At 51.7% G+C, this 26,076-nt stretch overlaps 3 non-coding genes across 3 annotated transcripts; 1 reads left to right on the forward strand and 2 right to left on the reverse strand.

Annotated features, from left to right (window-relative positions):
* Nucleotides 1-6,937: 6,937 nt before the first annotated feature.
* Nucleotides 6,938-7,011, reverse strand: trnat-agu (transfer RNA threonine (anticodon AGU)). The gene has a single exon. It is a non-coding gene; the product is annotated as a tRNA-Thr (tRNA).
* Nucleotides 7,012-19,045: 12,034 nt separating this feature from the next.
* trnat-agu (transfer RNA threonine (anticodon AGU)) lies at nt 19,046-19,119 on the reverse strand. Its single transcript has one exon. It is a non-coding gene; the product is annotated as a tRNA-Thr (tRNA).
* Nucleotides 19,120-20,695: 1,576 nt separating this feature from the next.
* Nucleotides 20,696-20,768, forward strand: trnak-uuu (transfer RNA lysine (anticodon UUU)). Its single transcript has one exon. It is a non-coding gene; the product is annotated as a tRNA-Lys (tRNA).
* Nucleotides 20,769-26,076: the final 5,308 nt, after the last annotated feature.

Genomic DNA, 26,076 nt, shown 5'->3' on the forward strand with positions numbered 1-26,076 from the left:
TCTTAATTGTTATGGGGCACTTCTAATTGAAAGGGGGCACTCCTATTTGACAGGGGGCACTCTTAATTGACATGGGGCACTCCTAATTGAATTGGGCACTGCTATTTGTCAGCGGGCACTCCTAATTGACATCGGGCACTCCAAATTGACAGGGGGCACTCCTAATTGACATGGGGAGCTTGCATTTGATATGGGGCACTCCTAATTGAAAGGGGGGACTCCTAATTGACAGGGCCAATCCTCATTGTCAGCGGGCACTCCTCATTGAACGGGGGCACCCCTCATTGACAGGGGGGCACTCCGAATTGCAAGGGGGTCACTCCTCATTGACAGCGGTCGCCCCTAGGTGATAGGGGGCACTCCTCATTGACAGGGGGCACTCCTCATTGACGGTGGGGGCACTCCTCATTGACGCGGGGCACTCTTCATTGACGGTGGGGCACTCCTCATGACGGGGGGGGGGGCATTCCACATTGACACGGGGAACTCCTCATTGACAGGGGGCTGTCCTCATTGAAAGGGGGCACTCCTCATTCACATGGGGCACTCCTCATTGACAGCGGGCACTCATCATTGACAGGGGGCAATCCTCATTGACAAGGGACAATCCTCATTGACAGGGGGCACTCCTCATTGACGGTGGGGCACTCCTCATTGACGGGGGGCACTCCACTTTGACCTAGGGGAACCGTCATAGACGGGGGTGGGGGTGGCACTACTCATTCACAGGGTGGCACTCCTCATTGACGGTGGGGCAATCCTCATTGACAGGGTGAAGTCCTCATTGACAGGGGGCTCTCCTAATTGACAGGGGCACTCCTAATTGATAGGGGGCCACTCCTAATTGACAAGGCGCAATCCTCATTGATAGAGGGCAGGCCTAATTGACAGGGGGCACTCCTAATTGGCAGGCGGCACACTTGATTGACAGGGGGCACACCACATTGACAGGGGGCAGTACCCGTTGACAGGGGGCACTCCTCATTGACAGGGAGCACTCCTCATTATCAGGCCGCACGGCTGATTGACAGGGGGAACTCCTGATTGACAGGGAGCACTCCTCCTTGACAGGGTGCACTCCTCATTGACAGGGGGCACTCCTAATTGACGGTGGGGCACTCCTGATTGACGGAGGGCACTCCTCATTGACGGAGTGGCACTCCTCATTGACAAGCGGAATTCCTCATTGACAGTCGCCTCCCAATTGACAGGGGCACTCCTAATTGCCAGGGGGCACTCCTAATTGACAGGGGGCACTCCTAATTGACATGGGGAGCTCTTAATTGGTATGGGGCACTCCTAATTGAAAGGGGGCACTCCTATTTGACAGGGGGCACTCTTGATTGACATGGGGCACTCCTAATTGAATTGGGCACTGCTATTTGTCAGCGGGCACTCCTAATTGACATCGGGCACTCCTAATTGACAGGGGGCACTCCTAATTGACATGGTGAGCTCGTAATTGACATGGGGCACTCCTAATTGAAAGGGGGCACTCCTAATTGACAGGGGCTACTCCTCATTGACAGGACCAATCCTCATTGACAGCGGGCACTCCTCATTGAAAGGCGGCACCTCTCATTGACAGGGGGGCACTCCTAATTGAAAGGGGGTCACTCCTAATTGACAGTGGTCATCCCTAGGTGATAGGGGGCACTCCTCATTGACAGGGGGCACTCCTCATTGACGGCGGGCACTCTTCATTGACGGTGGGGCACTCCTAATAGACAGGGGGCACTCCTAATTGACATGGTGGGCTCGTAATTGATATGGGGCACTCCTAATTGAAAGGGGGCACTGCTATTTGTCAGGGGGCACTCCTAATTGACATGAGGCACTCCTATTTGACAGGGGGCACTCCTTATTGACATGGGGAGCTAGTATTTGATATGGGGCAATCCTAATTGAAAGGGGGGACTCCTAATTGACAGGGCCAATCCTCATTGACAGCGGGCACTCCTCATTGAACGGGGGCACCCCTCATTGACAGGGGGGCACTCCGAATTGCAAGGGGGTCACTCCTCATTGACAGCGGTCGCCCCTTGGTGATAGGGGGCATTCCTCATTGACAGGGGGCACTCCTCATTGACGGCGGGCACTCTTCATTGACGGTGGGGCGCTCCTCATTGACGGGGGGGGGGCACTCCTCATTGACACGGGGAACTCCTCGTTGACAGGGGGCTGTCCGCATTGAAAGGGGGCAATCGTGACTGACAAGGGGCAATTCTCATTGACAGGGGACACTCCTCATTGACGGTGGAGCACTTCTCATTGACGGGGGGGCACTCCTCATTGACGTGGGGGGAATCGTCATAGACTGGGGGGGCAATACTCATTCACAGGGTGGAACTCTTCATTGACGGTGGGGCAATCCTGATTGACAGGGTGAAATCCTCATTGACAGGGGGCTCTCCTAATTGACAGGGGGCACTACTAATTGCCAGGGGGCACTGCTAATTGACAGGGGGTACTCCAATTTGACAGGGGGCACACCAAATTGACAGAGGGAACTCCAAATTGACAGGGGGCACACCTAATTTCCAGCCTTACTCCGAATTGGCAGCGGGCATTCCAAGATGACAGCGAGCACTCCTGATTGACAGAGGGTACCCCTAACTGACAGTTGGAGCTCCTAACTGACAAGCGGCACTCCTAATTGCAAGGGGGTACTCCTCATTGACGGGGGGCACTCCGCATTGACAGTGGCACTCCGCATTGATGGTGGGGCTCTCCTCATGGACGGTGCGGCTCTCCTCATTGACGGTGGGACACTCCTCATTGATAGGGGGCACTCCTCATTGACAGGGGGCACTCCTCATTGACAGGGGGAACTCCTCATTGACAGTGTGCACTCCTCCTTGACAGGGGGCACTCCTCATTGACAGGGGGCGCTCCTCATTGACAGGGGGCAGTCCTAATTGACAGTGGACGCTCCTCATTAACAGGGGGGCGCTCGTCATTGACGGTGGGGCACTCCCCATTGACGGTGGGGCACTCCTCATTGACAGGGGGAACTCCTCATTGAAAGGGACGTCCTAATTGACAGGTGGCACTCCTAATTTACTGGGGCCACTCCAAATTGACAGGGAGAGCTCCTAACTGACATGGGGCACTTCTACATGAAAGGGTGCACTTCTAATTGACAGGGGGCACTCCTAATTGACAGGGGAGACTTGTAATTGACAGGGGGCAATCCTTATGGACAGTGAGCACTCCTCATTGACAGGGGCACTCCTCATTGACAGGGGTCGCTCCTCATTGACAGGGGGCACTCCTCATTGACAGGAGGCACTCCTCATTGACAGGGAGAACTCCTCATTGACAGGCGGCACTCCTCATTGACAGGGGAACTCCTCATTGACAGGGGGCACTCCTCCTTGACAGGGGGCAGTCCTAATTGACAGTGGACACTCCTCATTGACAGGGGGGCACTCGTAATTGACAGGGGGCATTCCTCATTGACTAGGGGTCAGTCCTCATTGACGGTGGGGCACTCCTCATTGACAGGGGGAACTCCTCATTGAAAGGGGCATCCTAATTGACAGGCGGCACTCGTAATTTACTGGGGCCATTCCTAATTGACAGGGGAGCTCCTAACTGACATGGGGCAAATCTATATGAAAGGTGGCACTCCTAATTGACAGGGGAGACTTGTAATTGACAGGAGGCAATCATCATGGACAGTGGGCACTCCTCATTGACAGGGGGCACTCCTCATTGACAGGGGGCGCTCCCCATTGACGGGGCACTCCTCATTGACAGGGGGCACTCCGCATTGACAGGGGGCACTCCTAATTGACAGAGGGCACTCCTAATTGACATGGGGTCCTGCTAATTCTCAGGGGGCACTCCAAATTGTCAGGGGGCACTCCTAATTGACATCGGGCACTGCTAATTGACAGGGGGCACTCCTAATTGACAGGGGAGACTTGTAATTGACAGGGGGTAATCCTAATGGACAGTGAGCACTCCTCATTGACAGGGGGCACTCCTCATTGACAGGTGGCGCTCCTCATTGACAGGGGGCACTCCTCATTGACAGCCGACACTCCGCATTGACAGGGGGCACTCCTAATTGACAGGGGTCACTCCTAATTGACGTGCGGCACTCCTAATTGACATGGGGCACTGCTAATTGTCAGGGGGCACTCCTAATTGACGTGCGGCAGTCCTAATTGACACGGGGGCAATCCTAATTGATTTGGGCAGCTCGTAATTGATATGGGGCACTCCTAATTGAAAGGGGGCACTCCTAATTGACAGGGCCACTCCTCATTGATAGGGGGCACTCCTCATTGACAGGGGGTCACTCCTAATTGAAATGGGTCACTGCTTGGTGACAGGGGGCACTCCACATTGACAGGGGGCACTCGCCATTGACGGGGGGGGGGAGGCTCCCCATTTACGGGGCGGGGGCACTCATCATTGAAGGTGGGGCACTCCTCATTGACGGGGGGGCACTCCTCATTGACACGGGAACTCCTCATTGACAGGGGGCTGTCCTCATTGAAAGCGGGCTCTCCTCATTCACATGTGGCACTCCTCATTGACAGGGGGCACTCCTCATTGACAAGGGGCAATCCTCATTGACAAGCGGCAATCCTCATTGACAGGGGGCACTCCTCAATGACGGTGGGGCACTCCTCATTGACGGGGGGGGCACTCCACATTGACGTGGGGCAATCGTCATCGACGGGGGGTGGGGGGGCACTACTCATTCACAGGTTGGCACACCTCATTGACGGTGGAGCAATCCTCATTGACAGGGTGAAGTCCTCATTGACAGGGGGCTCTCCTAATTGACAGGTGTCACTCCAAATTGATAGTGAGCCACTCCTAATTGACAAGGCGCAATCCTAATTGACAGAGGGCAGACCTAATTGACAGGGGGTACTCCTAGTTGACAGGCGGCACACTTCATTGACAGGGTGCACACGTCATTGACAGGGGGCACACCTCATTGATAGGGAGCACTCCTCATTGACAGGGGGCACTGCAATTGACTGGGGGCACTTCAATTGACAGGGGGTACTCCAATCGACAGGGGACACTTTAATTGACAGGGTGTTCCCCGGTTGACATGGGGGACTCCTAATTGACAGGGGCCACTCCTAATTGGCAGCGTGCACTACTAATTGGCAGGGGGCACTACTAATTGCCAGGGGGCACTGCTAATTGACAGGGGGTACTCTAATTTGACAGGGAGCACACCAAATTGACAGGCGGCACTCCTCATTGGCAAGGGGAACTCCTCATTGACATGGGGCACTCCTCCTTGACAGGGGGCACTCCTCATTGACAGGCGGCACTCCCCATTGACAGGGGGAACTCCTCACTGACAGAGGGCACTCCTCATTGACGGGGGAGGGGGGGCACTCCTTATTGACACGGGGAACTCCTCATTGACAGGGGGCTGTCCTCATTGAAAGGGAGCACTTCTCATTCACATGTGGCACTCCTCATTGACAGGGGGCACTCCTCATTGACAGGGGGCAATCCTCATTGACAAGGGGCAATCCTCATTGACAAGAGGCAATCCTCATTGACAGGGGGCACTCCTCATTGACCGTGGGGCACTCCTCATTGACGGGGGGGCACTCCACATTGACGTGGGGGCAATCGTCATAGACGGGCGGGGGAGAACTATTCATTCACAGGGTGGCACATCTCATTGACGGTGGGGCAATCATTGACAGGGTGAAGTCCTCATTGACAGGGGGCTCTCTTAATTGACAGTGGTCACTCCAAATTGATAGGGGCCACTCCTAATTGACAAGTCGCAATCCTAATTGTCAGAGGGCAGACCGAATTGACAGGGGGAACTCCTAATTGACAGGCGGCACACTTCATTGACAGGGGGCACACCTCATTGACAGGGGGCACACCTCATTGATCGGGAGCACTCCTCATTGACAGGGATCACTCCTCATTGACAGGGGGCACTCCAATAGACAGGGGACACACCAAGAGACAGGAGGCACTCCAATTGACAGGGGGCACTCCAATCGACAGGGGGCACTCCAATTGACAGGGTGTACTCCGATTGACACGGGGGATTCCTAATTTACAGGGGCCACTCCTAATTGGCAGCGGGCACTACTAATTGGCAGAGGGCACTACTAATTACGAGGGGGCACGGAGATTTTAACTCAGGAATATCAGCCTACCAAACAAGTGCTTGAACGAACTGAACCACCGTTGACTTATTTTTGGACGCAATATAGGAACGAGAGAGGCAGCACGTAAAGTGGGGATGATTTGATGAGGTCGGTGTGGTGCCAAATCGATGAAATTCTAAGCACGACTTGACTTTTGGACATTTAGAAAGTGAGGCGAAATACTCATCTTGAATTTAACGTGGATAACATGACACTCACCCAGCCACATTAAAAAATGAACTCTCTTCCAATCTTCTCTCCTCTCGAGCGCGGTTAGTTCAACGGAGGGAAAAGATTGGCACCCAGGAGCCCGGATAGCTCAGTCGGTAGAGCATCTGACTTTTAATCTGAGGGTCCAGGGTCCAGTGCATGTTCGGGCGTAGCTTTCCTTCCAGAAAGAACGCAACTTTTTGAGATGTTGTTCAAATTCGCTTAACTTTAACCAATTCCTCACACGCGATTGACAATTGCAGAAGTCACCACCAGCAAAATTCATCCATTTTCATCGGTGCTTGATGGCCGGCAAGGCCAAAATGCGCCTCTGGTCTTCTTTTCCTGCTGTCGAACTGGATGACGGTCAAGTTGCGGCGTCTCACAGCAAGTGAACAGATACAACGTTTCGGGAAACTTCTTCACCCACAGGGTGCTGAATGAGTTGAATTCGCTACCACACAATTTAATTAAAGTCAAACTTTGTTTGCGAAACCATTTCAGCCAAGTTGCGGCGTCTCACAGCAAGAGTGAGTTTGTTGTAAAACGGCGAAACGCCACGTACACGAAGGTGCCGCTGAGATTCGAACTCACGATCTCCTGTTTACTAGACAGGCGCTTTCACCAACTAAGCCACGGCGCCAACGGAACGCTGCGAGCAGCATTACAATTTGTAGATGAAAAAAAATGTAACCGACCGTGGACCGTGCAATCTGAAACAAAAGCAAAAACGGTGGAAAATCACAGCAGGTCTGACAGCATCTGGGCACAGAGAACAGAAACAACGTTTCGGGACATTTCTTCAACCACAGGGTGCTGAATTGAGTTGAATTCTCTCTCGGCAAATGCTGAGATTTTCAAGACATTTTCTATTTTACTTTGATGTCTTTACTAAAGTTAAGTGGATGCTACTCATGCCCCTATTTCTCATGCACTGACAGACATCAACAAACACCATTATCGTTGCTTTGGAGTACAGGGAGGCAAGATTCGCCAGCAACATTCTTCTTTTAACTGGGTACTTAGGTGACTGATCTGCAGTGTTAAAACTGTTAAATCTGCGAAACCATTTCAGCCTATTCCTGGGCAATGGGAACATGCTGCCGAATGAAGTGTTCATTGACAATCCAATGTCTTTTGCACGGATGACTTGCTGGAAACATAGAAAACAGTTTTGGAAATCAAATGGATGAAAGCTGCGGCAAATCTTTGACTCCTCATTGACGGTGGGGCACTCCTCATTGACGAGGGGGGAGGGTGGCGTTCGTCATTGACGGTGAGGCACACCTGATTGACGGGGGGGGGGGCACTCCTCATTGACGGAGTGGCACTCCTCATTGACAAGGGGAATTCCTCATTGACAGGGGCCTCCCAATTGACAGGGGGCATTCCTACTTGACGGGGGGCACCCTTAATTGAGATGGGGCACTCCCAATTGACATGGGGCACTGCTATTTGTCAGTGGGCACTCCTAATTGAAATGGGGCACTCCTAATTGACAGGGGGCACTCCTTATTGACATGGGGAGCTAGTATTTGATATGGGGCACTCCTAATTGAAAGGGGGGGAGTCCTAATTGACAGGGCCAATCCTCATTGCCAGCGGGCACTCCTCATTGAAAGGGGGCACCCCTCATTGACAGGGGGGCACTCGGAATTGAAAGGGGGTCACTCCTAATTCACAGCGGTCGCCCCTAGGTGATAGGGGGCACTCCTCATTGACAGGGGTCACTCCTCATTGACGGTGGGGGCACTCCTCATTGACGGGGGGCACTCTTCATTGACGGTGGGGCACTCCTCATTAACGGGGGGGCACTCCTCATTGACACGGGGAACTCCTCATTGACAGGGGGCTGTCCTCAGTGAAAGGGGGCACTCCTCATTCACATGGGGCACTCCTCATTGACAGCGGGCACTCATCATTGACAGGGGGCAATCCTCATTGACAACGGGCAATCCTCTTTGACAGGGGGCACTCCTCATTGACGGTGGGGCACTCCTCATTGACGGGGGGCACTCCACCTTGACCAAGGGGAATCGTCATAGACGGCGGTGGGGGAGGGGGGGGCACTACTCATTCACAGGGTGGCACTCCTCATTGACGGTGGGGCAATCCTATTTGACAGGGTGAAGTCCTCATTGACAGGGGGCTCTCCTAATTGACAGGGACACGTCTAATTGATAGGGGGCTACTCCTAATTGACAAGGCGCAATCCTCATTGACAGAGGGCAGGCCTAATTGACAGGGGGCACTCCTAATTGACAGGCGGCACACTTGAGTGACAGGGGGCACACCTCATTGACAAGGGGCAGTACTCGTTGACAGGGGGCACTCCTCATTGCCGGGGGCACTCCAATAGACAGGGGGCACTCCAATTGACAGGGGGCACTCCAATTGACAGGGTGTACTCCGATTGAACTGGGGGACTCCTAATTGAGAGGGGCCACTCCTAATTGACAGGGGGAACTCGAATTTGACAGGGGGCACTCCAAATTTCCTGCGTCACTCCTAATTGACAGGGGGCACTCCTAACTGACAGTGGGAGCTCCTAACTGATAACCGGCACTCCTAATTGCAAGGGGGTACTCCTCATTGACGGGGGGCACTCCGCATTGACAGGGGCACTCCGCATTGATGGTGGGGCTCTCCTCATGGACGGTGCGGCACTCCTCATTGACGGTCGGACACTCCTCATTGACAGGGGGCACTCCTCATTGACAGGCGGCACTCCTCATTGACAGGCGGCACTCCTCATTGACAGGGGGAACTCCTCATTGACAGGGAGCACTCATCATTGGCAGGCGGCACTCCTCATTGACAGGGGGAACTCCCCATTGACAGGGGGCACTCCTCCTTGACAGAGGGCACTCCTCATAGACAGGGGGCACTCCTCATTGACAGGGGGCACACCTAATTGACAGTGGACACTCCTCGTTGACAGGAGGGCACTCGACATTGACAGCGGGCACGCCCCATTGACGGTGGTGCATTCGTCATTGACTATGGGTCACTCCTCATTGACGGTGGGGCACTCGTCATTGACGGGGGCGGCACTCCTCATTGACAAGGGGATCTCCTCATTGAAAGGGGCTTCCTAATTGACCGGGGGCACTGCTTATTTTCTGGGGCCACTCCTAATTGAAAAGAGGAGCTCCTAACTGACAAGGGGCACTCCTGCATGAAAGGGGGCACTCCTCATTGACAGGGGAGACTTGTAATTGACAGGGGGCAATCTTTATGGACAGGGGGCACTCCTCATTGACAGGTGGCACTCCTCATTGACAGGGGGTGCTCCTCCTTGACAGGGGGCACTCCAATCGACACGGAGCACTCCAATTGACAGGGTGCACTCTAATTGACATGGGGGCGCTCCTCATTGACAGGTGGCACTCCGCATTGACAGGGGACACTCCAATCGACACGGAGCACTCCAATTGACAGGGTGCACTCCAATTGACATGGGGGAACTCCTAATTGACAGGGGGCACTCCTAATTGGCAGCGGGCACTCCAAATTGACAGGGTTCACTCATAATTGACGGGGGCTCTCCGAATTGACTGGGGGCACTCCCAATTCATATGGGGCACTCCTCATTGACGGCGAGGTCCACCTTATTGACGGTGGGGCATTCCTCATTGACGGTGGGATACTTCTGCTTGACTGGGGGGAACTCCTCGTTGACGGAGTGGCACTCCTCATTGCCAAGGGGAATTCCTCATTGACAGGGGCCTCCCAATTGACAGGGGGCACTCCTAATTGACAGGGCGCACTCTTAAATGACATGAGGCACTGCTATTGGTCAGGCGGCACTCCTAATTGACATGGGGCAATCCTAATTGACACGGGGGCACACCTAATTGACATGGGGAGCTCAAAATTGATATGGGGCACTCCTAATTGAAAGGGGGGAGTCCTAATTGACAGGGCCAATCCTCATTGACAGCGGGCACTTCTCATTGAAATGGGTCACCCCTCATTGACAGGGGGAGCTCCTAATTGACAGGGGTCACTCCTAGGTGATAGGGGGCACACTTCATTGAAAGGGGGCACTCCCCATTGACGGTGGGGGCACTCCTCATTGACGGGGGGCACTCTTTATTGACGGTGGGGCCCTCCTCATTGATGGGGGGCACTCCTCATTGACTCGGGGAACTCCTCATTGAAAGGGGGCAATCCTCATTCACACGGGGCACACCTCATTGACGGGGAACTCATTATTGACAGGGGGCAATTCTCATTGACAAGGGGTAATCCTCATTGACAGGGGGCACTCCTCATTGACGGTGGGGCACTCCTCATTGACGGGGGGCACTCCTCATTGACCTGGGGGGCATCGTCATAGACGGGGGGGGCACGACTCATTCACAGGGTGGCACTCCACATTGATGGTGGGGCAATCCTCATTGACATGGTGAAGTCCTCATTGACAGGGTGAAGTCCTCATTGACAAGGGGCTCTCCTAATTGACAGGGGCATTCCTAATTGATAGGGGGCCACTCCTAATTGACAAGGCGCAATCCTCATTGACAGAGGGCAGACTTAATTGACAGGGGGCACTGCTAATTGACAGGCGGCACACTTGATTGACAGGGGGCACACCTCATTGACAAGGGGCAGTCCTCGTTGACAGGGGGCACTCCTCATTGACAGGGGGCACTCCAATAGACAGGGGGCACTCCAATTGACAGGGGGCACTCCAATTGACAGGGGGAACTCGAAATTGACAGGGGGCACTCCTAATTTCCTGCGTCACTCCGAATTGGCAGGGGGCACTCGAAAATGACAGGGAGGACTCCTTATTGACAGGGGGTACTCCGAACTGACAGTGGGAGCTCCTAACTGACAAGCGGCACTCCTAATTGCAAGGGGGTACTCCTCATTGACGGGGGGCACTCCGCATTGACAGGGGCACTCCGCACTGATGGTGGGGCTCTCCTCATGGGCAGTGCGGCACTCCTCATTGACGGTCGGACACTCCTCATCGACAGGGGGCACTCCTCATTGACAGGGAGCACTCCGCATTGACAGGCCGCACTCCTCATTGACAGGGGGAACTCCTCATTGACAGGGAGCACTCCTCATTGTCAGTCGGCACTCCTCATTGACAGGGGGAACTCCTCATTGACAGGGGGCACTCCTCCTTGACAGAGGGCAGTCCTCATTGACAGGGGGGCACTCCGAATTGAAAGGGGGTCACTCATAATTTACAGCGGTCGCCCCTAGGTGATAGGGGGCGCTCCTCATTGACAGGTGGCACTCTTCATTAACGGTGGGGGCACTCTTCATTGACTGGGGGGGCGCTCCTCATTGACTCGGGGAACTCCGCATTGACAGGGGGCTGTTCTCATGGAAGGGGGACACAACTGGTTCACATGGGGCACTCCTCATTGACAGGGGGCACTCCTCATTGACAGGCGGCACTCCTCATTGACAGGGGGAACTCCTCATTGACAGGGAGCTCTCCTCATTGACAGGCGGCACTCCTCATTGACAGGGGGAACTCCTCATTGACAGGAAGCACTCCTCATTGACAGCGGGCACTCCTCATTGAAAGGCGGCACCTCTCATTGACAGGGGGGCACTCCTAATTGAAAGGGGGTCACTCCTAATTGACAGTGGTCATCCCTAGGTGATAGGGGGCACTCCTCATTGACAGGGGGCACTCCTCATTGACGGCGGGCACTCTTCATTGACGGTGGGGCACTCCTAATAGACAGGGGGCACTCCTAATTGACATGGTGGGCTCGTAATTGATATGGGGCACTCCTAATTGAAAGGGGGCACTGCTATTTGTCAGGGGGCACTCCTAATTGACATGAGGCACTCCTATTTGACAGGGGGCACTCCTTATTGACATGGGGAGCTAGTATTTGATATGGGGCAATCCTAATTGAAAGGGGGGACTCCTAATTGACAGGGCCAATCCTCATTGACAGCGGGCACTCCTCATTGAACGGGGGCACCCCTCATTGACAGGGGGGCACTCCGAATTGCAAGGGGGTCACTCCTCATTGACAGCGGTCGCCCCTTGGTGATAGGGGGCATTCCTCATTGACAGGGGGCACTCCTCATTGACGGCGGGCACTCTTCATTGACGGTGGGGCGCTCCTCATTGACGGGGGGGGGGCACTCCTCATTGACACGGGGAACTCCTCGTTGACAGGGGGCTGTCCGCATTGAAAGGGGGCAATCGTGACTGACAAGGGGCAATTCTCATTGACAGGGGACACTCCTCATTGACGGTGGAGCACTTCTCATTGACGGGGGGGCACTCCTCATTGACGTGGGGGGAATCGTCATAGACTGGGGGGGCAATACTCATTCACAGGGTGGAACTCTTCATTGACGGTGGGGCAATCCTGATTGACAGGGTGAAATCCTCATTGACAGGGGGCTCTCCTAATTGACAGGGGGCACTACTAATTGCCAGGGGGCACTGCTAATTGACAGGGGGTACTCCAATTTGACAGGGGGCACACCAAATTGACAGAGGGAACTCCAAATTGACAGGGGGCACACCTAATTTCCAGCCTTACTCCGAATTGGCAGCGGGCATTCCAAGATGACAGCGAGCACTCCTGATTGACAGAGGGTACCCCTAACTGACAGTTGGAGCTCCTAACTGACAAGCGGCACTCCTAATTGCAAGGGGGTACTCCTCATTGACGGGGGGCACTCCGCATTGACAGTGGCACTCCGCATTGATGGTGGGGCTCTCCTCATGGACGGTGCGGCTCTCCTCATTGACGGTGGGACACTCCTCATTGATAGGGGGCACTCCTCATTGACAGGGGGCACTCCTCATTGACAGGGGGAACTCCTCATTGACAGTGTGCACTCCTCCTTGACAGGGGGCACTCCTCATTGACAGGGGGCGCTCCTCATTGACAGGGGGCAGTCCTAATTGACAGTGGACGCTCCTCATTAACAGGGGGGCGCTCGTCATTGACGGTGGGGCACTCCCCATTGACGGTGGGGCACTCCTCATTGACAGGGGGAACTCCTCATTGAAAGGGACGTCCTAATTGACAGGTGGCACTCCTAATTTACTGGGGCCACTCCAAATTGACAGGGAGAGCTCCTAACTGACATGGGGCACTTCTACATGAAAGGGTGCACTTCTAATTGACAGGGGGCACTCCTAATTGACAGGGGAGACTTGTAATTGACAGGGGGCAATCCTTATGGACAGTGAGCACTCCTCATTGACAGGGGCACTCCTCATTGACAGGGGTCGCTCCTCATTGACAGGGGGCACTCCTCATTGACAGGAGGCACTCCTCATTGACAGGGAGAACTCCTCATTGACAGGCGGCACTCCTCATTGACAGGGGAACTCCTCATTGACAGGGGGCACTCCTCCTTGACAGGGGGCAGTCCTAATTGACAGTGGACACTCCTCATTGACAGGGGGGCACTCGTAATTGACAGGGGGCATTCCTCATTGACTAGGGGTCAGCCCTCATTGACGGTGGGGCACTCCTCATTGACAGGGGGAACTCCTCATTGAAAGGGGCATCCTAATTGACAGGCGGCACTCGTAATTTACTGGGGCCATTCCTAATTGACAGGGGAGCTCCTAACTGACATGGGGCAAATCTATATGAAAGGTGGCACTCCTAATTGACAGGGGAGACTTGTAATTGACAGGAGGCAATCATCATGGACAGTGGGCACTCCTCATTGACAGGGGGCACTCCTCATTGACAGGGGGCGCTCCCCATTGACGGGGCACTCCTCATTGAACGGGGGCACCCCTCATTGACAGGGGGGCACTCCGAATTGCAAGGGGGTCACTCCTCATTGACAGCGGTCGCCCCTTGGTGATAGGGGGCATTCCTCATTGACAGGGGGCACTCCTCATTGACGGCGGGCACTCTTCATTGACGGTGGGGCGCTCCTCATTGACGGGGGGGGGCACTCCTCATTGACACGGGGAACTCCTCGTTGACAGGGGGCTGTCCGCATTGAAAGGGGGCAATCGTGACTGACAAGGGGCAATTCTCATTGACAGGGGACACTCCTCATTGACGGTGGAGCACTTCTCATTGTGCGGGGGGGCACTCCTCATTGACGTGGGGGGAATCGTCATAGACTGGGGGGGCAATACTCATTCACAGGGTGGAACTCTTCATTGACGGTGGGGCAATCCTGATTGACAGGGTGAAATCCTCATTGACAGGGGGCTCTCCTAATTGACAGGGGGCACTACTAATTGCCAGGGGGCACTGCTAATTGACAGGGGGTACTCCAATTTGACAGGGGGCACACCAAATTGACAGAGGGAACTCCAAATTGACAGGGGGCACACCTAATTTCCAGCCTTACTCCGAATTGGCAGCGGGCATTCCAAGATGACAGCGAGCACTCCTGATTGACAGAGGGTACCCCTAACTGACAGTTGGAGCTCCTAACTGACAAGCGGCACTCCTAATTGCAAGGGGGTACTCCTCATTGACGGGGGGCACTCCGCATTGACAGTGGCACTCCGCATTGATGGTGGGGCTCTCCTCATGGACGGTGCGGCTCTCCTCATTGACGGTGGGACACTCCTCATTGATAGGGGGCACTCCTCATTGACAGGGGGCACTCCTCATTGACAGGGGGAACTCCTCATTGACAGTGTGCACTCCTCCTTGACAGGGGGCACTCCTCATTGACAGGGGGCGCTCCTCATTGACAGGGGGCAGTCCTAATTGACAGTGGACGCTCCTCATTAACAGGGGGGCGCTCGTCATTGACGGTGGGGCACTCCCCATTGACGGTGGGGCACTCCTCATTGACAGGGGGAACTCCTCATTGAAAGGGACGTCCTAATTGACAGGTGGCACTCCTAATTTACTGGGGCCACTCCAAATTGACAGGGAGAGCTCCTAACTGACATGGGGCACTTCTACATGAAAGGGTGCACTTCTAATTGACAGGGGGCACTCCTAATTGACAGGGGAGACTTGTAATTGACAGGGGGCAATCCTTATGGACAGTGAGCACTCCTCATTGACAGGGGCACTCCTCATTGACAGGGGTCGCTCCTCATTGACAGGGGGCACTCCTCATTGACAGGAGGCACTCCTCATTGACAGGGGAACTCCTCATTGACAGGGGGCACTCCTCCTTGACAGGGGGCAGTCCTAATTGACAGTGGACACTCCTCATTGACAGGGGGGCACTCGTAATTGACAGGGGGCATTCCTCATTGACTAGGGGTCAGTCCTCATTGACGGTGGGGCACTCCTCATTGACAGGGGGAACTCTTCATTGAAAGGGGCATCCTAATTGACAGGCGGCACTCGTAATTTACTGGGGCCATTCCTAATTGACAGGGGAGCTCCTAACTGACATGGGGCAAATCTATATGAAAGGTGGCACTCCTAATTGACAGGGGAGACTTGTAATTGACAGGAGGCAATCATCATGGACAGTGGGCACTCCTCATGGACAGGGGGCACTCCTCATTGACAGGGGGCGCTCCCCATTGACGGGGCACTCCTCATTGACAGGGGGCACTCCGAATTGACAGGGGGCACTCCTAATTGACAGAGGGCACTCCTAATTGACATGGGGTCCTGCTAATTCTCAGGGGGCACTCCAAATTGTCAGGGGGCACTCCTAATTGACATCGGGCACTGCTAATTGACAGGGGGCACTCCTAATTGACAGGGGAGACTTGTAATTGACAGGGGGTAATCCTAATGGACAGTGAGCACTCCTCATTGACAGGGGGCACTCCTCATTGACAGGTGGCGCTCCTCATTGACAGGGGGCACTCCTCATTGACAGCCGACACTCCGCATTGACAGGGGGCACTCCTAATTGACAGGGGTCACTCCTAATTGACGTGCGGCACTCCTAATTGACATGGGGCACTGCTAATTGTCAGGGGGCACTCCTAATTGACGTGCGGCAGTTCTAATTGACACGGGGGCAATCCTAATTGATTTGGGCAGCTCGTAATTGATATGGGGCACTCCTAATTGAAAGGGGGCACTCCTAATTGACAGGGCCACTCCTCGTTGATAGGGGGCACTCCTCATTGACAGGGGGTCACTCCTAATTGAAATGGGTCACTGCTTGGTGACAGGGGGCACTCCACATTGACAGGGGGCACTCGCCATTGACGGGGGGGGGGAGGCTCCCCATTTACGGGGCGGGGGCACTCATCATTGAAGGTGGGGCACTCCTCATTGACGGGGGGGGCACTCCTCATTGACACGGGAACTCCTCATTGACAGGGGGCTGTCCTCATTGAAAGCGGGCTCTCCTCATTCACATGTGGCACTCCTCATTGACAGGGGGCACTCCTCATTGACAAGGGGCAATCCTCATTGACAAGCGGCAATCCTCATTGACAGGGGGCACTCCTCAATGACGGTGGGGCACTCCTCATTGACGGGGGGGGCACTCCACATTGACGTGGGGCAATCGTCATCGACGGGGGGTGGGGGGGCACTACTCATTCACAGGTTGGCACACCTCATTGACGGTGGAGCAATCCTCATTGACAGGGTGAAGTCCTCATTGACAGGGGGCTCTCCTAATTGACAGGTGTCACTCCAAATTGATAGTGAGCCACTCCTAATTGACAAGGCGCAATCCTAATTGACAGAGGGCAGACCTAATTGACAGGGGGTACTCCTAGTTGACAGGCGGCACACTTCATTGACAGGGTGCACACGTCATTGACAGGGGGCACACCTCATTGATAGGGAGCACTCCTCATTGACAGGGGGCACTGCAATTGACTGGGGGCACTTCAATTGACAGGGGGTACTCCAATCGACAGGGGACACTTTAATTGACAGGGTGTTCCCCGGTTGACATGGGGGACTCCTAATTGACAGGGGCCACTCCTAATTGGCAGCGTGCACTACTAATTGGCAGGGGGCACTACTAATTGCCAGGGGGCACTGCTAATTGACAGGGGGTACTCTAATTTGACAGGGAGCACACCAAATTGACAGGCGGCACTCCTCATTGGCAAGGGGAACTCCTCATTGACATGGGGCACTCCTCCTTGACAGGGGGCACTCCTCATTGACAGGCGGCACTCCCCATTGACAGGGGGAACTCCTCATTGACAGAGGGCACTCCTCATTGACGGGGGAGGGGGGGCACTCCTTATTGACACGGGGAACTCCTCATTGACAGGGGGCTGTCCTCATTGAAAGGGAGCACTTCTCATTCACATGTGGCACTCCTCATTGACAGGGGGCACTCCTCATTGACAGGGGGCAATCCTCATTGACAAGGGGCAATCCTCATTGACAAGAGGCAATCCTCATTGACAGGGGGCACTCCTCATTGACCGTGGGGCACTCCTCATTGACGGGGGGGCACTCCACATTGACGTGGGGGCAATCGTCATAGACGGGCGGGGGAGAACTATTCATTCACAGGGTGGCACATCTCATTGACGGTGGGGCAATCATTGACAGGGTGAAGTCCTCATTGACAGGGGGCTCTCTTAATTGACAGTGGTCACTCCAAATTGATAGGGGCCACTCCTAATTGACAAGTCGCAATCCTAATTGTCAGAGGGCAGACCGAATTGACAGGGGGAACTCCTAATTGACAGGCGGCACACTTCATTGACAGGGGGCACACCTCATTGACAGGGGGCACACCTCATTGATCGGGAGCACTCCTCATTGACAGGGATCACTCCTCATTGACAGGGGGCACTCCAATAGACAGGGGACACACCAAGAGACAGGAGGCACTCCAATTGACAGGGGGCACTCCAATCGACAGGGGGCACTCCAATTGACAGGGTGTACTCCGATTGACACGGGGGATTCCTAATTTACAGGGGCCACTCCTAATTGGCAGCGGGCACTACTAATTGGCAGAGGGCACTACTAATTACGAGGGGGCACGGAGATTTTAACTCAGGAATATCAGCCTACCAAACAAGTGCTTGAACGAACTGAACCACCGTTGACTTATTTTTGGACGCAATATAGGAACGAGAGAGGCAGCACGTAAAGTGGGGATGATTTGATGAGGTCGGTGTGGTGCCAAATCGATGAAATTCTAAGCACGACTTGACTTTTGGACATTTAGAAAGTGAGGCGAAATACTCATCTTGAATTTAACGTGGATAACATGACACTCACCCAGCCACATTAAAAAATGAACTCTCTTCCAATCTTCTCTCCTCTCGAGCGCGGTTAGTTCAACGGAGGGAAAAGATTGGCACCCAGGAGCCCGGATAGCTCAGTCGGTAGAGCATCTGACTTTTAATCTGAGGGTCCAGGGTCCAGTGCATGTTCGGGCGTAGCTTTCCTTCCAGCCACAAAGGCAACTTTTTGAGATGTTGTTCAAATTCGCTTAACTTTAACCAATTCCTCACACGCGATTGACAATTGCAGAAGTCACCACCAGCAAAATTCATCCATTTTCATCGGTGCTTGATGGCCGGCAAGGCCAAAATGCGCCTCTGGTCTTCTTTTCCTGCTGTCGAACTGGATGACGGTCAAGTTGCGGCGTCTCACAGCAAGTGAACAGATACAACGTTTCGGGAAACTTCTTCACCCACAGGGTGCTGAATGAGTTGAATTCGCTACCACACAATTTAATTAAAGTCAAACTTTGTTTGCGAAACCATTTCAGCCAAGTTGCGGCGTCTCACAGCAAGAGTGAGTTTGTTGTAAAACGGCGAAACGCCACGTACACGAAGGTGCCGCTGAGATTCGAACTCACGATCTCCTGTTTACTCGACAGGCGCTTTAACCAACTAAGCCACGGCGCCAACGGAACGCTGTGAGCAGCATTACAATTTGTAGATGAAAGAAAATGTAACCGACCGTGGACCGTGCAATCTGAAACAACAGCAAAAACGGTGGAAAATCACAGCAGGTCTGACAGCATCTGGGCACAGAGAACAGAAACAACGTTTCGGGACATTTCTTCAACCACAGGGTGCTGAATGAGTTGAATTCACTACCACACAATTTCATTGAAGTCAAACTTTGTTTGATTTAAAAGATGTGCGGGTTAGGTTGATTGGCCAGGTTAAAAATTGCCCCTTAGAGTCCTGAGATGCGGAGGTTAGTGGGATTGGCGGGTAAAATATGTGGGGGTAGGGCCTGGGTGGGATTGTGGTCGGTGCAGACTCGATGGGCCGAATGGCCTCCTTCTGCACTGTAGGGTTTCTATGATTTCTATGATTTCTATGATTTCAAGAAGAAATTACTTTTCGCTCTTGGGGCGAAAGGGATCCAGGGGTATGGGAGGAAGGGGGATCACGATTTGATGATCAGCCATGATCAAAATGAATGGCGGAACAGTCTCGGAGGGCCGGACGACCCTTCTAGCTTCTATATTTCCATGTCGAGATTCTGCATCCTGACGGAATGTCATCCTGACTCGAAACGTTGTCTTTGTTCTCTCTCGGCAAATGCTGAGATTTTCAAGACATTTTCTATTTTACTTTTATGTCTTTACTAAAGCTAAGTGGATGCTACTCATGCCCCTATTTCTCATGCACTGACAGACATCAACAAACACGATTATCGTTGCTTTGGAGTACATGGAGGCCAGATTCTCCAGCAACTTTCTTCTTTTTACTGGCTACTTCGGTGACTGATCTGCAGTGTTAAAACTGTTAAATCTGCGAAACCAATTCAGCCTATTCCTGGGCAATGGGAACATGCTGCCGAATGAAGTGTTACTTGACAATCCAATTTCCTTTTCACGGATGGCTTGCTGGAAATAGAGAACACAGTTTTGGAAATCAATTTGATAAAAGCTGCGGCAAATCATTTGTCAACGATGGACATATGAACAAAAGTCGTCGTTAATAGGTTGAAGATCTGTGCAGAGAGAAAATGAGTCAATGTTCAGATAGAACCGACACGTGCTTGATGGCCCGAACAGACTCGATGTGCCAAATGGACACTTTATCCTGCAGAATGCAGGACACTGAAACTGCTGGTCCTCAGGGAGATGGTGATTTCCTTCAAACTGTACAACGTGAAATGCAGAAACAAGTACCACGGAGATTTTAACTCAGGAATATCAGCCGACTGGACAAGTGCATGAACGAACTGAACCACCGTTGACTTACTTTTGTACGGAATATAAGAACGAGAGAGGCAGCAAGTAAAGTGGGGATGATTTGATGAGGTAGTTGTGATGCCAAATCGATGAAATTCTAAGCACGACTTGACTTTTGGACATTGAGAAAGTGAGGCGAAATACTCATCTTGAATTTAACGTGGATAACATGACACTTCCCAAGCCAATTGAAAAAATGAACTCTCTTCCAAGCTTCTCTCCTCGAGAGCGCGGCCAGTTGAACGGAGGGAAACGATCCGCAGTCAGGAGCCCGGATAGCTCAGTCGGTAGAGCATCAGACTTTTAATCTGAGGGTCCAGGGTTCAAGTCCCTGTTCGGGCGTAGCTTATCTTCAAACCTTAACGCAACTATTTGAGATGTCGTTCAATTTCGCTTCACTTTAACCAATTCCTCACACGCGATTGACAATTGCAGAAGTCGCCAACAGCAAAATTCACCTATTTTCATCGGTGCTTCATGGCCGGCAGAGCCAAAATGCGCCTCTGGTCTTCTTTTCCTGGTGTCGAACTGTATGACTGTCAAGTTGCGGCGTCTCACAGCAAGAGTGAGTTTGTTGTAAAACGGCGAAACGCCACGCAGACGAAGGTGCCGCTGAGATTCGAGCTCAGGATCTCCTGTTTACTCGGCGCTTTAACCAACTGAGCCACGGCGCCAATGGAACGCAGCAAGCAGCATTACAATTTGTAGATGAAAAAAAATGTAACCGAACGTGGACCGTGCAATCTGAAACAAAAGCAAAAACGGTGGAAAATCACAGCAGGTCTGACAGCATCTGGACACAGAGAACAGAAACAATGTTTCGGGACATTTCTTCACCCACAGGGTGCTGAATGAGTTGAATTCACTACCACACAATTTCATTGAAGTCAAACTTTGTTTGATTTCAAGAAGAAATTACTTTTCGCTCTTGGGGCGAAAGGGATCCAGGGGTATGGGAGGAAGGGGGATCACGATTTGATGATCAGCCATGATCAAAATGAATGGCGGAACAGTCTCGGAGGGCCGGACGACCCTTCTCGCTTCTATATTTCCATGTCGAGATGGTGCTTCCTGACGGAATGCCACCATGACTCGAAGCGATGTCTTTGTTCTCACTCGGCAAATGCTGAGATTTTCAAGACATTTTCTATTTTACTTTTATGTCTTTACTAAAGCTAAGTGGATGCTACTCATGCCCCTATTTCTCATGCACTGACAGACATCAACAAACACGATTATCGTTGCTTTGGAGTACATGGAGGCCAGATTCGCCAGCAACTTTCTTCTTTTAACTGGCTCCTTTGGTGACTGATCTGCAGTGTTAAAACTGTTAAATTTGCGAAACCATTTCAGCCTATTCCTGGGCAATGGGAACATGCTGCCGAATGAAGTGTTCATTGACAATCCAATTTCTTTTTCACGGATGACTTGCTGGAAACAGAGAACACAGTTTTGGAAATCAATTTGATTAAAGCTGCGGCAAATCATTTGTCAACGATGTACATATGAACAAAAGTCGTCGTTAACAGTTTGAAGAGCTGTGCATAGAGAAAAAGAGTCAATGTTTAGATAGAATCGACACGTTCTTGATGGCCGGAACAGACTCGATGTGTCAAAGGGACACTTTATGCTGCAGAATGCAGGACACTGAAACTGGTGGTCCTCAGTGAGATGGTGATTCACTTCAAATTGTACAACGTGAAATGCATAAACAAGTATCACGGAGATTTCAACTCAGGGATATCAGCCTACTAGACAAGTGCATGAACGAACTGAACCACTGTTGACTTACTTTTGTAGTTGTAGGGGATTCTATTATCAGGGGGATAGATAGTATCCTTTGTGAGCAGGATAGAGTGTCCCGCATGGTATGTTGCCTGCCCGGTGCTAGGGTGCGGGACATCTCTGACCGGCTTGAAAGGATACTGGAGAGGGAGGGGGAGGATCCAGTTGTTGTGGTCCATGTTGGTACCAACAACATAGGCAAGTCTAGGAAAGAGGACCTGTTTAGAGATTATAAAGAGCTAGGATTCAAATTAAAAAACAGGTCCTCAAGGGTCATAATCTTCGGATTACTGCCCGAGCCACGTGCAAATTGGCATAGGGAGGCAAGAATAAGGGAAGTTAACACGTGGCTGAAAGAGTGGTGTGGGAAAGAGGGGTTCTTTTTCATGGGACACTGGCATCAGTTTTGGGGCAGGGGGGACCTATACCGTTGGGATGGTCTCCACCTGGACCGAGCTGGGATCAGTGTTCTGGTGAAGAGAGTAAATGGGGTGGTCAATAGGACTTTAAACTAGAGATTGGGGGGGAAGGGAAAGTCAGGGAACCAAGAGGTGAAGGAATCAGTGGGAAGCGTAGCTGCTTAGGATTACAAAAAATCACGAAAAGACAGCACTCAGGAGAGGTTACGATAGTCCCCATCTCACAAAATATGACACAGTGTCTGGAAAGGCTCAGTAAACCAAGGTCAACCACACTACGAAAACAAAAAGGGACGGTCAATAGTGAATTAAAGGTGCTATATTTAAATGCCCGCCGTGTCCAGAACAAGGTAGATGAGCTTGTGGCCCAGATTGTGACTGGCAGGTATGATGTGGTAGGCATCACAGAGACGTGGTTGCAGGGGGTTCAGGACTGGCAGTTAAACATCCAGGGATTCACAACCTATCGAAAAGACAGAGAGGTGGGTAGAGGGGGCGGGGTTGCCTTGTTAATTAGAAATGAAATTAAATCAATAGCACTAAACGACATTGGGTCAGACGATGTGGAGTCTGTGTGGGTAGAGTTGAGGAACCACAAAGGCAAAAAAACCATAATGGGAGTTATGTACAGGCCTCCTGACAGTGGTCAGGACCAGGGGCACAAAATGCACCACGAAATAGAAAGGGCATGTCAGAAAGGCAAGGTCACAGTGATCATGGGGGATTTCAATATGCAGGTGGACTGGGTAAATAATGTTGCCAGTGGACCGAAGAAAGGGAATTCATTGAATGTTTACAGGATGGCTTTTTGGAACAGCTTGTGATGGAGCCCACGAGGGAACAGGCTATTCTGGGCTTAGTGTTATGTAATGAGCCAGACGTGATAAAAGATCTTAAAGTAAGGGAACACTTAGGAAGCAGTGATCATAATATGGTAGAATTCAGTCTGCAATTTGAAAGAAGGAAGGCAGAATCAGATGTGAAGGTTCCACAGTTAAATAAAGGTAATAACAGGCGCATGAGGGAGGAACTGACAAAAATCCACTGGAAGCAGAGCCTAGTGGGAAAGACAGTAGAACAGCAATGGCAGGAGTTTCTGGGAGTAATTGAGGACACAGTGCAGAGGTTCATCCCAAACAAAAGAAAGGTTATCAGAGGGGGGATTAGGCAGCCATGGCTGACAAAGGAAGTCAGGGAATGCATCAAGGCAAAAGAGAGAGCCTATAATGTGGCAAAGAGTAGTGGGAAGTCAGAAGATTGGGAAGGGTATAAAAACAAACAGAGGATAACAAAGAGAGAAATAAGAAAGGAGAGGATCAAATATGAAGGTAGGCTAGTCAGTAACATTAGGAATGATAGTAAAAGTTTCTTTAAATACATTAAAAACAAACGGGAGGCAAAAGTAGACATTGGGCCGCTCCAAAATGACGCTGGTAATCTAGTGATGGGAGACAAGGAAATAGCTGAGGAACTTAATAAGTACTTTGCGTCAGTCTTCACAGTAGAAGACATGAGTAATATCCCAACAATTCAGGAAAGTCAGGGGGCAGAGTTGAATATGGTTGCCATCACAAAGGAGAAAGTGCTAGAGAAACTAAAAGGTCTGAAAATTGATAAATCTCCGAGCCCAGATGGGCTACATCCTCGAGTTCTAAAGGAGATAGCTGAAGAAATAGTGGAGGCGTTAGTTATGATCTTTCAAAAGTCACTGGAGTTAGGGAAAGTCCCAGAGGATTGGAAAATCGCTGTTGTAACCCCACTGTTCAAGAAGGGAACAAGAAAAAAGATGGAAAATTATAGGCCAATTAGCCTAACCTCAGTTGTTGGCAAAATTCTAGAATCCATCGTTAAGGATGAGATTTCTAAATTCTTGGAAGTGCAGGGTCGGATTAGGACAAGTCAGCATGGATTTAGTAAGGGGAGGCCGTGCCTGACAAACCTGTTAGAATTCTTTGAAGAGATAATAAATAGGTTAGACCAAGGAGAGCCAATGGATGTTATCTATCTTGACTTCCAAAAGGCCTTTGACAAGGTGCCTCACGGGAGACTGCTGAGTAAAATAAGGGCCCATGGTATTCGAGGCAAGGTACTAACATGGATTGACGATTGGCTGTCAGACAGAAGGCAGAGAGTTGGGATAAAATGTTCTTTCTCAGAATAGCAACCGGTGACAAGTGGTGTCCCGCAGGGTTCAGTGTTGGGGCCACAGCTGTTCTCTTTATATATTAACGATCTAGATAACGGGACTGGGAGCATTCTGGCCAAGTTTGCCGTGATACAAAGATAGGTGGAGGGGCAGGTAGTATTGAGGAGGTGGGGAGGCTGCAGAAAGATTTAGACAGTTTAGGAGAGTGGTCCAAGAAGTGGCTGATGAAATTCAACGTGGGCAAGTGCGAGGTCTTGCACTTTGGAAAAAAGAATAGAGGCATGGACTATTTTCTAAACGGTGACAAAATTCATAATGCTAAAGTGCAAAAGGACTTGGGAGTCCTAGTCCAGGATTCTCTAAAGGTAAACTTGCAGGTTGAGTCCGTAATTAAGAAAGCAAATGTAATGTTGTCATTTATCTCAAGAGGCTTGGAATACAAAAGCAGGGATGTACTTCTGAGGCTTTATAAAGCACTGGTTAGGCCCCATTTGGAGTACTGTGAGCAATGCTGGGCCCCACACCTCAGGAAGGACATACTGGCACTGGAGCGGGTCCAGCGGAGATTCACACGGATGATCCCAGGAATGGTAGGCCTGACATACGATGAACGTCTGAGGATCGTGGGATTGTATTCGTTGGAGTTTAGGAGGTTGAGGGGAGATCTGATAGAAACTTACAAGAAAATGAACGGCTTAGATAGGATGGACGTAGGGAAGTTGTTTCCATTAACAGGGGAGACTAGGACGCGGGGGCACAGCCTTAGAATAAAAGGGAGTCACTTTAGAACAGAGATGAGGAGAAATTTCTTCAGCCAGCGAGTGGTGGGTCTGTGGAATTCATTGCCACAGAGGGCTGTGGAGGCCGAGACGTTGAGCGTCTTCAAGACAGAAATTGATAAATTCTTGATTTCTCGAGGAATTAAGGGCTATGGGGAGAGACCGGGTAAATGGAGTTGAAATCAACCATGATTGAATGGTGGAGTAGACTCGATGGGCCGAATGGCCTTACTTCCGCTCCTATGTCTTATGGTCTTATGGTCTTATGGACGCAATATTGGAACGAGAGAGTCGGCACGTAAAGTGGGGATGATTTGATGAGGTTGTTGTGGTGCCAAATCGATGAAATTCTAAGCACGACTTGACTTTTGGTCATTTAGAAAGTGAGGCGAAATACTCATCTTGAATTTAACGTGGATAACATGACACTTCCCCAGCCACATTAAAAATGAACTCTCTTCCAATCTTCTCTCCTCTAGAGCGCGGCTAGTTCAACGGAGGGAAATGACTGGCATTCTGGA

This window comes from Mustelus asterias, chromosome 16, assembly GCF_964213995.1.
Source record: "Mustelus asterias chromosome 16, sMusAst1.hap1.1, whole genome shotgun sequence".
Lineage (NCBI taxonomy): Eukaryota > Metazoa > Chordata > Chondrichthyes > Carcharhiniformes > Triakidae > Mustelus > Mustelus asterias.